General features: G+C 48.0%; 1 pseudogene; it reads left to right on the top strand.

The window, feature by feature from the left end:
- The first annotated feature begins 13,164 nt into the window (after positions 1–13,164).
- On the top strand, positions 13,165–14,214 carry LOC146784263 (uncharacterized; annotated as a pseudogene).
- Positions 14,215–14,509: the final 295 nt, after the last annotated feature.

Here is a 14,509-nt window from a genome sequence, read left to right on the forward strand (position 1 = left end):
CCTGGGGTCTAACATAGGTGTGACTTATATGTAATAACAGGGATTTTAAGGCTTGGCAAGGGGTTTTAATGCCAAGTCGACATGGCAGTGTAAACTGCATGCACAGGCTCTGCAGAAGAAGTTGCAGGCAGCCAATTTATGGTAATTCTGGCATCCTCACCTTAGAGCAACATCCTCTGACATCCTGCTGCTCTGTTTCTCAATCCTGCCCCCAACATGGCTGAGGGACTTGTGGACAAGGCACCCCTTTCAGTGAGACTGAATTGAACACCCAACTGAGCGGGTGTTTAATAAGTACCCTCAGCTTTATGGGGGGCCAGATGACCAGCTGAGTAAGGCAATGCACACCCAAATCTGAGATATTGCTGCATGCTCCAGCGGCGGGGCAATGCGTTAGTTCACCATTAATATCTCAGACAGCGCCAGGCACTCCTTGACAAATATCTCACATGGTGCCTGAAAGTATCCATGAAACAGTGACCTCTAATACAATACAAAATGGCTTAACATAACACATAACGTGTATTTACAAAGCACATGTTCACCCATAGGCATCTTGGCGCTGAATACCAGTCGTTTATTGTTACCCAACTCAATGGTACTCATGTTCTCGACCTCAGGAGGATGTAAGGCTGAGTGAACCCACTGGTATTTGAACCTGTGACCATGCGGTCAAACACAGGCCCCTATAGTGGAAACATTCATCTGCTAAGACACCAGATCCGACTTACCAGGTCATTACACAGGTATACTTGAACCATGGTGTATGTATGGCAGACATATGGCTACAGTGCCACATGAGTAGCAGCACACACAATTACAAGATATTTTAATACCTGCACATTCATATGGTTAATGTTACAAATCCTACACACAACTCCACACAGATGCTTACCATTATGCATTAAGTAATGTCTGAGTAAATCACATGCAACATGGAGATAGGAGTGTGTAGTATGTTACTATGGCATCTTATTAGTCATCATGATAAAACACGGGTAAACAGTAGATCATGGCCAGCGAAGTTTTGAACATTCCTAATCTCAGTATGTCAGCACCACAACTAATGCGTCTTAACACCGACATTAATTTCCTATTGTAATTAACCATATATTATTTGTTAATATTCTGATTGTTATTTGTCCAAAATGTGTCCCGTGAGTGGGCTAATAATTTTCCAACACTGCCTGTCACCCCCATGTCACATATGTTTGTGGGGTCCATTGTCTAAAGTACAGTGTTCGACACAGCATGCCACATGTAAACAATGGGGAAGACGGGATTGCTTGTAGTATGGGTAACGCGGAATTCTAAAGTTGAAACCTAATTGTAAGCTCACCGGTTTTGAATATACCTGTCTCCCTGTTGTACCCAGTGCCAATTCTCACTGACTCTATGCATAGACATGAATCATTGTGACACTTGGAACTGACAAAGCAGTCAGATCTCCACTGTCCAGGGAGGTCCCACACATGCAGTGTCATTTACTCCCCTAAGATAATGGAGCCCTTTTCGACTTTGTCTTCACTAATCACTAACGTGTAAGAAACGTGATGCATGGCCTATCTTTTGACTCTTGACAACAGCTGTTGTTTACATACATTATGTATGGCTTACAGAGTAGTCTCAGGATGGAATTTATGGACAGAATGTTAAATGTCCACCAATCATCATTGGAAACAGACTGTGAAATCAAATAAAGGCGGTAACACAACTGGTTGCTCAAGAGAAAAAAGTGCAACCAGCTGGTCACGCATTTGCATACCCTGCCCTATGTTTTAGACAATGGCCCGATTCCCTGGATTCAGACCTAGGTGAGGGTAAGGGGTATGTCCAAGCCATGATGTGTTGCAGTGTTGTGCAAGGCACAACAGGCTACTATTATCTTGCGCACAACTTCAGGGGAGTACAGCAGCACCCCCCGTATGGTCAAGATATCTAAATTGCAACTTAAGGAGACTAAAAGTGCACTTTATAATGGCTCGTTTATGTATATGTGCTCTATAGTACCTACGCTGAGGTACAGTTATTGCAAGTCTGTATGGTGTGAGGAGACGAGTGGAAAGTGCACATGCTGCATCACCTAAGGAGAAAAATTGGGAAATATTTGGACATATCCCTCTTGCATCTGTAGAGTTCGTAATGTATGAAATGGTACGTGCAGTGTCAGTTGGGGTCATGTATGTGTCGCAGGGATTTTTCATTTATAATGGCTGCGTATGTTAAAACAATATTTCTACATACCAGACTTGTCTGGTGCTTGAGTACTTACCCAGGAGCCACATGTTGCCAAAATATCCTGCTGCCAGCAGGAGGTGACCTGCAGAATATGTTGCTGTCATGTGTACTGCCTGGGAACACTGCCTGCACATCAATAAAGAAGCTACTGACATCACACACACCCTGCACATAGATTGAGTGCCTGTGGAGTCCGTAGCAGGAGATGTGTGCATTGTGGCGAGGTGGCTGAAGTGCCATATGAGTGGAATAAATTACACCTACCACACATGGGAAGTGGTAATAGAGAAGGAAATCCCTAGCAAACCTTTGACTTCCTCCCAGTGTATGTGGCATATGTATGTAGAGATGCACTCTCCTATTTATGCATCTCGGAACCTGATGCAATCCTCAGGACTGGCTTGCCTGATCAATGCCCCATGATGTCTTTGGACACTCTCTGGAAAGACCCAGTAGCAAAGAAATGGAGACCTGCTATCATCTTGACATAGGCTGGGATGGTGTGGGAGCAGCATGTCTTAGGGTCAAGATCCTGCTCCCACTTATAACAAAGATGACATCAGGGGGGAAACGAAATCTGAAGCTGACATCTTGGCTGGACATCCCAAAGACGTTAATCCTTTGTAAGAGGATTCTCTCAGCTCTCTTCCTCAGGCTCCTCCTCCTCATATGCTTCTGTGGCATTACAAGGGGCAAACCAAAACACACATTCAGTAACATGTTGTAAGGTCTGAACGGGGTTTCATGAGGCATCTCTGATTTTATGTACGCAGCCAGGCTGGGATTGGTTGTTGATCTAACGACTTTCAGCTGGAGCAGGGTGGGGGGATGGTACGCACTGACACTGGTGTGTGTGGTAGGCTTGGAAGAAACGTAGAAATCTGAGATTTGCTCAGAGGTTTTGACTTGTATATTACATTAACATTTGCACTATTTGTGGAAGACATTACATGACACATAACTAATAGTTAAATATGCAATTGTAGTAGGGATGTTGTATAATCCAAACCTGTGATGCTCTAGTTGCCACTTGAAGGGTCAGACGTATAGGCTTCTGGTATTGTTTCTTTCATGATATTTGTACACTGTTGTAGTGATGTGTGTATATGCCATCATATTTGCCCCTCCAATACAATCTCTACAGATACAGATATGTAACAGCCCAGTGCCTACATGTGGCTCTTTTCGATTTTAAATTAGGTATTTTGTGCTATGTTGGTTGTACAACTAGATGTCATGGATCTCATGATGGGTGTGCAGACATAATATTAAGTTTTTAATATCGACTGGCAGAAATAATGAGTCATAAATATCGTGAATCAGAAATATCGTCAGCAAGGATATCGTGGTAAAGAATATCAACTTAAGGTAAGTTTGCAAAATATAGTTGTTAAAAATATCGATTTTTTAATTAATGGTATTTATTTTAGTATATATTTTAAATGTGTGTGATGTATGTTTTTTTGTAAAAGAATTGTTTATATTTTTTAATATATATGTTACATTTTAAGTAAATATAACAACTTGGATGAACTCGTAGGTTATTCCATAAGGAGTGTCCTACTGGCTACTGGATACTAGAGTGCAGGAAACCATTAAGGTTGTTAAAAGAACCCTAACCCACCAACCTAGTTGGTGGCATGCTTCATCATTGGGTTCCCAGCTGGGTTGCCGAGTACAACCCAGCTGTGCTACAACACCTGATTACAGTGGAGTGGGTTTTTTTGTGAAGGTAAGAGTGTGAAGAAGTGTCTTAGTTAAAAATGCCTCTAAAGTGCTCAGACGAGAGGTGCTTTATTTAAAGGGCTTTTGGGCATATTAAAATCAAGGTGAGATATTATGAAGAAAAAATTATCTTCTATATCTCTTGTCTAAAAAAAGGTTGACATGTTTCAGCCTCACTGTAGTTAAATGAGGCTTTCTGCAGGACCGTGAAATGTGAATTGTGAAGTGTGCTAGAACTATGAAGGAGAACGCCGGTAGCTGGTGGGCATGGCTACACAGATGACGTGGCCGCATTACGTGACCGCGTCAACCTGACGTGTCCAGTGTGTAATTGGACTACTGAAACGGAGCAGGCTCCATGGGAGATGTAGTTTTTAGGCTCCAAGGGTGGCAGTTGTAAAGTGTAGGGCTATCGGACTGTGAGTCGCGAAGCACACGTTATAAGAGTAGTCATTTTTAGTTAGTATATGTGTCTGTTTGATATATTTTTTAAAAATTGGTACCCTGGTAATATATTGTACCAATAATTTTGGATTATAAGGCATTACATCAGACCGCATCCAATATATAAACACCATGGAATCATATTACATGGTTCTTAGATAAAGGGGGGAACTTAAGCCAAACACTTATCGGATGCAATCCTCATCGATATTCAGGCCACTGAGAATCATTTTAAAACCACACTAACGTCCTTCAAGAAACGACTGGACGAAGTAAAAAAAGAAATGGCCGAATATAAAGAAGATCTAACTCAATCTAAGATCCAGAAATGTCAAAAGGACCTTAAGAAATTTACAACACAAAAACCGACCCTTATGCAGATGCTGACTACAATCCCATGCCACGCGGAAGTCAGACTCCCATGTCTGATGGTGACTCATCTGTAACCAGCGGCTCTAGTGGGGGCAGCTATCGCAACAAGCAGAGAGGGAGAGGTCACAATACCAATTGTCAACAACCCTGGCCCCAGTTTCCACAAGGGGGCCCGATGCACTCTCCTAACCCATATGCAATATGGATGGAATCACCTTTTTTGCCCCACCACCAATGCCATTTATGAACCAAACCCCAGGTTTCCTTTTTTAGGAAGTGGCCGCAGAGGTCACGGCAGGAGACGCAGACAGAGCCAGGTCCACTGGGAAGAAGACCAAAATCCAGGAGCACATACCCGCAGCAAGTCCAGAGAACAACAGGCAGGCCCCAGCACCCACAGAACTTAATCACTAACCTTTCTTCACATACCCTGATAGAAAGTGAAGAACAAGTACTAAACAAAGGTTTAGGGTTTGTGCCTATAGCGAAGCTGGATAAGTTCAAACTGCATTGCAAATTGGCTGAATTTTTCCGTAAATTGAAAATATGAACATGGCTCTCAGATTCCAGCTGAGTTGATCATCTGACCCTGACTACTCTGTGCTACACCTCAGCATGTAAATGAGAGCAGAGCAGTGCATCTACTCTTTTGACTTTATGAGGGGCCTGCTGGAGAGAGAGAATGCACAAATGGTCATCACAACTGCAAAAAAAGTTTCAGACTCCCCTCTCAAAATCAAGATAGGTATTTGTTTAACATAAACACATTTGCAGATCCTCAGTAATGCGGGATGGATGGGCACACCAGTGAGAAATGCCATAGTCTTGCTTTTACTCATGTTCAAGCTTGTGAACTTGGACAATGCTTTTTTTCAGGAGTTTTTGCACAAGAGACCTGGTTCCAGCATAGAGCTTATTGCGAATGAAGGTGGGATAAGAAGACAAGAAGGGTGTTGGGAACATTGCAATACAATATTTCCCTTCTTCCTACTCATCAGTTCAATCAACAAGGCCCCCCAACGACCCACTTTGTTGTAATAAATTACTGCATGACGTCACCAAAATATCACTTACTCACACATCTCTAAGACGTTTCAGGTGAGAAAAATTACTACCATGGGACAGTCAATGATCTCCCTCATATGGCATTTCTTTATGCGAAACAGCTATTAACAAACGATTTCCTATTCAATATGCTTTAATCTTTGATTCTAACTAAATGACTGCCATGGAATCTATGAATCTATAATTATACTGCGAGAATTGGCTTTTCTCCCACTGAACAATCCAACCTCGAACAGATCTAAGGTGGCAAAACATCTTTCATACATCCAAAGATGCACAGATATACCTAACTGTAGGAAAGTGGCCACTCTGGACGCTATATTTTTGCTAGCTTTAGAACTAAGGGGCCCATTAGGATGGCGGCCGGAAAACCATCCCGACCGCCATGGTAGCGGGAAAATACCGCCCACCGGACCAGCGGGAAAAATGCCGGTCAGATTATGATAAACCGCCAAAATATTCTGACCGTGGTGGTAGGAGGCATCGAAAATCTGCCCGTAACCTGCGCAGCTTCTGAAAATCCGACCGCGATGGTCGGATTCGCAGCGAAAAAGAAACAAACAGGGTGTAACCGCCCGTGACGTTATAATAGCCCCGATTCCACAGCGGTACGTTCCGCTGTATCCGACCACCGCGGTCGCGAACAGTAATGAATGTGAGATCCGGTGGATGGGCTGCAGCACAGCCATCGCTGCGGAGGCTCCGTGAAAAAAATGGCGTCCGATGACAAAAACACACAATAACACCACCAAATGCACACAGGAAACTAGCCATGCCCCCAAAATACCCTAAAACCTCACAATGACACACCCCCATGGCAAATTCAAACCAACAAATCACAGGACAACCCACCTGACAGCAATACACTTGCTTGCCACACCCACATAGCTGAGCATAAAACCAGCCCCTTCCCTGACCACAATCCTTTGCAAAACTACACAACTGAAGGGCCCAACAGCAGAGCAAAAAATCGAGGCAAAGCTGCACACATCACACCACAAACACAACACACACACACACCACCTTCACCACCCACACCACCCTCACAACTGCACCCAAAAACATCAGCACAGTACACACCATGGCACCACAAAAAATGCCATAATTCACAGAAACAGACCTGACAGTGATGGCAGATGAGATCATAAGAGTTGAACCACAAATCTTTGTTAATATGGTCCAACAGACCCCACTAGCCACCAGGACCCAAATGTGGGTAAGAATAGTGAACAAGGTAAATGCCGTACGGACCACTTCCCCGCAACAAGCAGGAAATACAGAAGCGGTGGCAAGACCTAAAGAGTGTCGTGAAGAAGAAGAGGGCAAAGAACCATGAGCTGGCTGAGGGGACTGGTGGAGGCCCCCCATTCCACCCAAAACATACTCTGCGTGGGAGGAGAAGGTGTTTGCCATACTGCACCCAGAGAGTCTTGAAGGAATAACCGGGGAAGTGGAGGTTGGTAAGTACTAACAAATGTATACCATCACACTGCTATGTACTGCCTTGCACAACTACAAAGCTACACCTCCTAGGCCCAAGTCCATCATTCTGCACCACAATACCTAACACAGGACTCACAGTTGTAACCTCAACTCAACCTGATTCACCACAAAGGTACCCAACATCAACTTAGTTGTATGTGTCCAGCCAACAAGCACTACAACTCCCACCAGCCACCCCTGTCCCCCCCTCAGCAGGATGGAGCCCTCCACGCCAGCCAGAAGCATGTGTCAGCCATTGTCTGCTTCACCCTCACCTAACAGGTAGGTAGCCATCTTCACAGAGAGGGATGTTTAGGGTAGGGAGGCCTGCTCCACAACTCCCACCAGCCACCCCTGCCCCCCCCCCCTTAGCAGGATGGAGCCCTCCACCCTAGCCAGAAGCATGTGTCAGCCATTGTCTGCTTCACCCTCACCTAACAGGAATGTGTCTTGGGACCCAGAACTACAACTCCCACCAGCCATCCCTGTCCCCCCCCCTCAGCAGGATGGAGCCCTCCACCCCAGTCAGAAGCATGTGTAAGCCATTGTCTGCTTCACCCTCACCTAAACAGGTAGGTAGCCATCTTCACAGGAAGGGGGAATGTGTCTTGGGACCCAGCACTACAACTCCCACCAGCCATCCCTGCCCCCCCCCTCAGCAGGATGGAGCACTCCACCCCAGCCAGAAGCATGTGTCAGCCATTGTCTGCTTCACCCTCACCTAACAGGTAGGTAGTCATCTTCACAGGGAGTGATGTTTAGGGTAGGGAGGCCTCAGCAGGATGGAATACTCCCCCCCTTAGCATGTGTCAGAAAGTCCCCCAAAATGACAACTGGACAGGTAAGCAGACAGTGCATGCACCCCACCATCCCTCACCAAAAACATTGAGCTATATGACAACACAAGGCCTCACTTCACACCAAAATATGAGCAAACTAAATATATATTGACAGTATGCAGACAGCTAAGCGTACGGAACTGTGACAGAAACAGAACTGTGACTCACCAAAAATCATGTTTAAGCAAATCCTTGAACATACATGCACTGCCCCGAATGTCATCTGTAACTTCCCTGGATGCTGAGCATGCAGGACCATAGGAAAAACAAACAAGCATGGTCTGTTGTACAAAGAAATCCAAGCACAGGACATCACCAAGGTATGCATGACATGACAATGGCTTGTTCATGCGCACATGTAATGGCTGCCCGGCACAGTAATCAGCAAAGATGCCTCACATCAAGTTGTATTTCCGCCAGTTGTCAGATGACAACCTTTCATCGGAATGAGAAATTCCACACGTGGGGCATGGTATCCAATTACATGTCACACCATGTCACACAATTACATGTCACTATTGGCATAGCCAATAGGTCTCGCCTTTGGGACCTTATAAGTGTTTAGCCATGCAACAGTTGATGTTGTTGCACCAAAGATATTGTGCTGGATAACTAAACACTTATAAGATCCCAAAGGCGAGACCTATTGGCTATGCCAATGCTTGTTGTCTAATGCCCTCATCACAAGTGGCCCCTTCACTTCGCGGAGGCCAGTAAACACAGTTACCGGGGCCTGAACCACGCATATGCCTGAGCCCTGCACATGCTTGGTTAAGGCACACACAGGATGGGTGGGGAGAGGAACATGATATCGGGAGTGGAAGGACCAGGACGTGGCTTGGTAAGTAGGTCCGGGGGGTAGTTTTCAGTGGAGAGTAGTTTTCATGGGGCAAAGGGATAGCTTTAAGGCTCAGGGCGGTGGAAGGAGCAGTTTTCAGGGCTGGGGGCCATTTTAGGACTCAGGGCGGGGGGCAGGGGTCGGGGTCGTTTTTTGGCCTGGGGCTATTTTAGGGCTCATAGTGGGGGTCGAGGGTTGGGGTTGTTTCTTTGACTGGGGTGGGGTGCATTGCAGGGCTAGGGTCTGGTTTTAGGGATCAGGGCGGGGGGTACAGGGTAGTGTTTAGGGATGGGGGATTGCAGTTCTGTGGGCCTGTTTTTAGGGCTCAGGGCAGGATGGCTGGGTTGTGAGCTTTACCAGTATGCCTTTACCAATCATGCCACTACAATGAAATTTGTTTCGTGGTAAAGGCATGCGTGGTAAAGACGCGGGGTAGAGATCGTGGTTGAGACATGCGTTGTTGAAGCATACGTTGTTCCATCATACAACCTACTGCAGCAGCTAACTTAGTGGAGCCATCAAAGGCCCAGTGTGGCCAGTAGGATGTACTGCGTACTGTGTACTGTTGCATTGAGTTTATCTCCCTATGCACGGCATTGGACTGTAAACTCCTCTGGACAAGAGCGCATTACAAATAAGCCTCCTATAACATTTTGTGAATCGAAACAGCAAGCACTGAAGTTGCTCAGTTTCACTGAAAAGGACAAGTGGACTTTCAAGATTTAAACCAGTTTCAGGCAGCTCCTGTCCTTGTCCAAGCATCAGAAGATTAGACACAGAGTCTGCTGAGAGTTTTTCAAGACACTCTTGGCCTTTGCACCACAGTAATGATCGGCACCACCCCACATAGAGGGCGTGGTGCCTTTAGTGACAACAAAGGGCGGAAACGGATAGAACTCTTCGGGGAGGAGGGGGCAAGCTGACCGGAAGTGTTTAAGGCTGCAAGGACCCGGAAGCGCGTCACGCCGACCAGTGAAACCGAAACTGGCGCGGGGTTTAAAAGTGCAGGGGGGAGGTAGAACCCCCTCTTTGTCCCCTCGCCGTGTTGACGGCGACATCGCGGAGCATCGAATTGCCGAAGTTGCAGTGCATCGAAGGCGCGAAGGAGCGGTGTCGGAGCTGTCGAAGAGGTGAGGGGGCCCACATCGGCGTAGCATCATTCGGGTAAAGAAGAGGTAAATTAAATTAGAGGGGTAGCATCGTAGCGGGGGATGGGAAGCATTTAGGGGAGCGTTGGGTTGTTCTCCGGGTCCCCCTTTCCAAGTTTATAGGCGGCGATGATCGGAGTCGCGCTATGTTCATGCGGGCGCGTTTGGTCTAAATAAAAAAAATAAAAAAACAACGAAGTAATGGTACGCTTTGCGCCGAGTAAGCGCAGGGAGGCGCGTTAGTGAGGGGGGGTTCGCATGTGTGGCACGGGGGTTTCAAGGAGGCCGTAGCGGTGAAGGTGGTGTTATCCTCGGCACCATGGCAGTTTATCGAAGCTGTTTGCAGGGGTAAACGCTGGGCATCGAGCGGTTATTTTCTCAGGTCCGGTAAGCACATGTGTCCCGCACAGTCCCGTCAGATAGCGGGGTTTGTGGGAAGGCTCGTAATGGCTATACTTGGGCTTGATAAGCGGGAAGTAAGGGGAGTGTGAGGCCAAGAAGGCTGCCGGGAATGGGAGGTACCTGGTTGCAGGGTTAGCCGTGTCTCGAGCTACAAAGACCAGGAAGTGAAGCAGGGTCGAGCCTGGGGAGCACTTGGATGGGGGACCGCCATTGAATTTGTTAAGCTACCACCTTAGAAGGGGCGGGCCAGAATAATTATCCCGGAGAGGATTAATATTAGTTAAAAAAAAAAAAAAAAAAAGGGGTTATTAATAATTCTTACCCAAAGAGGACAGAAAGAATTGGGGCGGATTACATGGTAATGCATGAAGGGGATGTTAAGGAGCACGAGTCAGAGGGGCCCTAATGGATGGAGTAAGGGGATGAGTGTTACATTGGCATTCTTGGCTGGAGTATACGAGGGCATAGCGCAGCTTGATGGCACAAAGGGCAGAGCGCTGGCGCAGAATCTCAGCAAGCACGCAGGGGGGGGGGTGTAATTAGGTGGTGTAGTAAACATCATGAGAGCATGATAATATGGGACAGCGTGAAAGCGGGTTTCACTGGGGCCTTGGGGTCACAGAAAATGGGGATGAGGGGCAACAATTAACTATATTTTGTTTCTTTAAGTGCAGAATGCCCCCGAAACGGTCGCAGAAGGGTAAAGGCGCACCGGCCACCAAAGATGATTTCCGCTCACTGGCAGAGCTCTGGGAGGTTGCGAAAAAAGGAGGCATCGACTGGGCACTACGCATGTTGTCCGAAAAGGGCGAGACAAGCGGGCAGCAGGAGGGCACGTGTGCCAAGCGGGCAAGGCGGACACCAGAGCGATTTAAGGATGCGCAAGCAGACAAACGCAACAAAGTTACGGACACACAGACTGGTACCCCAGGTGAGGCAGGGGTGAAGGGACACACGATCTTGCCCGCTGACAGCATACAGCCCACAAGCGCGACCCCCACGGCGCATTCAAGCGGGGCAACCATTCAGCCGGCAGCAAATGCGGCGTTAACCAATGCTGAGCTCACAGGGGTAGCCGGGCAAGGTTTGAGGACAGAGGTGATTTCACCCGGCGCAATAGCTCAACAAGGGGGAAAAGGGGTCGCAACGCCACAGCCCACTCTTCCGGTGGTAGCGCACCAGGGCAGTGGGATGGCACAAGTCTGGGTCCAATCGGGAGGTGTGGCACAATCTCCAGTAGTGGTGGCGGCAACGTCCCAGGGACCAGCCATTAATAGCGGGATACCAGTGACAGTGGCTCCCATGGCAACGCACCCCCTCGCGGTGGGGGCAGTACCGGCAGGGCAGCCACTCCTTGCACATAGTCCATTAATTTATGGGACGGCGAATCCGGCGGTGGCCCCATCTGCGGGGATCACGTGGCACGTTCCACTGGAGACCAGAGAAAAAATATTCAGAGGGGAATTTGTAGATGTTTTTGACCTAATTAATGCTGGGGTAGTTCCGGGCAAGAGCAGGACCGGGAAGGAAGGGGAGCTGAAACAGAAGAGAGTATGGGTGGACTGGACAATTAAGAATTGGGTCACGGGGTTTGCTATCTACGCAGCTATTATGGTCGAGAGGTACCCCCAAATGGCAGCCCAGGTAATCAGCTACATTTCCATGATTCATGGGGCCGCTTCGGAGTTCCCAGGAACGGGGTGGCTTCAGTAGGACAACAAGTTTCGGCAAATGAAAGCAGTCCATCCGGCGGTAGCTTGGGATCAGCGGGAGATAAACATTTGGCATGCGGTATTTTATTCAACGGGGTCATTTAACAAAATGAGTCAGCCCTTTTGGGGGGACAGAGGGACGGGGGACAAAAAACTGGCGTGTTGGCAGTACAACAAGAATGAGTGCAACCGGGGCACAGCATGCAAGTTTAAGCATTTGTGCTCCTTCTGCGGGAAGCTGGGACACCCAGAGAGTAAGTGCTATAAGAAAGGGGGAAAGCCACAGGAGCAGCCTACCCAGAATCAACCCCAGCCGAGGGGACGCGGTACCCAGGCATCCTAAGACCCTACCTACTCCCATACAACTCCATGTGCTGACACACCTCCTTAGTAAGTACAACAAGATAAAGGAAGCGCAGTTTCTACTCCAGGGTTTTACATTTGGTTTTCGCATTCCCTCCAGTGCTACCCCTTCAGGTACTCCACCACGCAACCAGCGCTCGGTCCTTCGGAACCCAGAAGTGGCTAGGCAGAAGATCAGGAAAGAAGTATCCTTGGGGAGGGTGTCTGGCCCCTTCCAGCAATTGCCTAGACAAGACTTAGTATGCTCACCCCTGGGTTTAGTACCTAAGAAGGAAGAGGGCAAATACCGACTGATCCACAATTTGTCGAGTCCACCGGGGTTTTCGGTAAATGACAACCTGGACCCGGACCTATGCACAGTGCGATACACTACATTTGATTTGGCAATACAGAAATTGCAAAGGCTGGGAGCGGGAGCCCTGTTAGCAAAAGCAGACATTGAGTCGGCCTTTCGCCTCCTGCCAGTTCACCCAGAGGACACCAAGTTTCTGGGGTTCACCTTTGAGGGAGAGTTTTACATTGACCTTTGCATGCCAATGGGTTGCTCTATCGCATGTGCAGTGTTTGAAACCTTCAGCAGGTTTCTCGAATGGGCAGTGCAGGAAGTCTGGCCATCAGCGGAAGTGGTACATTACTTGGATGACTTCCTATTCCTTGGACCACAGGGCTCGTCGGATTGCAGGAAGGCCCTGCTGGGCTTCCAGCACCTGGCCAAAGCACTGGGGGTTCCCCTGGCAGAGGAGAAGACAGAAGGACCAGGGACACGGTTAACCTTTCTAGGGATAGAAATTGACACGGAGGAAGGAGTATGCAAACTCCCCCGGGAGAAAGTAGAGTCCTTTGGGGCCGCAATAGAGGCATGTCTGACTGCAAAGAAAGTAACGCTTCACCAATTACAAATCTTGTTAGGGCAGCTTAATTTTGCGCTCAGGGTGATACCCATGGGCCGCGTCTTTGCTAGAAGCATAGCACGAACGATGTCCGGCCTGAAAGAAAAGCACCACCACACCAGGCTTTCTTCTGAGGTCAGAACCGATCTGGGGCTATGGAAGGAATTCTTGGCAGGCTTCAATGGAGCGGTAATCTGGCAACAACCCAGTCAAGCAAATGGGGAGTTAGAATTGTTCACGGATGCGGCAGGCAGTGTAGGATTCGGAGCAATATTGGGCACCAAATGGTGCATGCAGCATTGGCCGGGGGAGTGGGCAGAGTCTGGGCTCACCCGCAACATCACCTTTCTTGAGCTTTTTCCAATAGTGGTGGCCTTGCACTTGTGGGGGGACCTGTTGGAAAACAAGCGTATAATATTTTGGTCCGACAGCATTTCAGCAGTGATGGCAATTAACAATCAGAGAGCGACTTGCCCCTGAGTTTTGCGGCTGTTGAAAGAGTTGGTGCTTATTTGCTTGCAGCGCAATGTATACTTTACAGCTAAACACGTGCCGGGGGTGGATAACACAGTTGCTGACGCCCTGTCCCGTTTTAAGTTAACAGAGTTACGTGCCAGATGGCCGCAAGCCGACAGACAGATGACAAACTTTCCGGAGGGGTTATGGAAGCTTGGTGCCCCACAGCCCCCGAGTTGATAACAGCGTCTTTGGCCCCCAAGACTAAGAGTATGTATGAGAAGGCATGGCAGGCATACTTGGCTATCATTGGGGGTCAGGGTCAGTAGAGATGTGGTCACCGCATGGGGTGCTGGTATTTATCGTACGGCAGAAAGAGAGCGGGAAATCCTTGTCCATGGTGAGGAGGCAGCTATCAGCAATAGCCTTTTATGCGGGCCTGGGGGGGGTGGCAGACCCCACAAAGGACCCGAGAGTCAAAAGGGCAATGAAAGGGTGGGAACCCTTGGTTCCAGGGGTAAGAGACAATAGAAGA

This window comes from Triturus cristatus, chromosome 11, assembly GCF_964204655.1.
Source record: "Triturus cristatus chromosome 11, aTriCri1.1, whole genome shotgun sequence".
NCBI classification, from domain to species: Eukaryota; Metazoa; Chordata; class Amphibia; order Caudata; family Salamandridae; genus Triturus; species Triturus cristatus.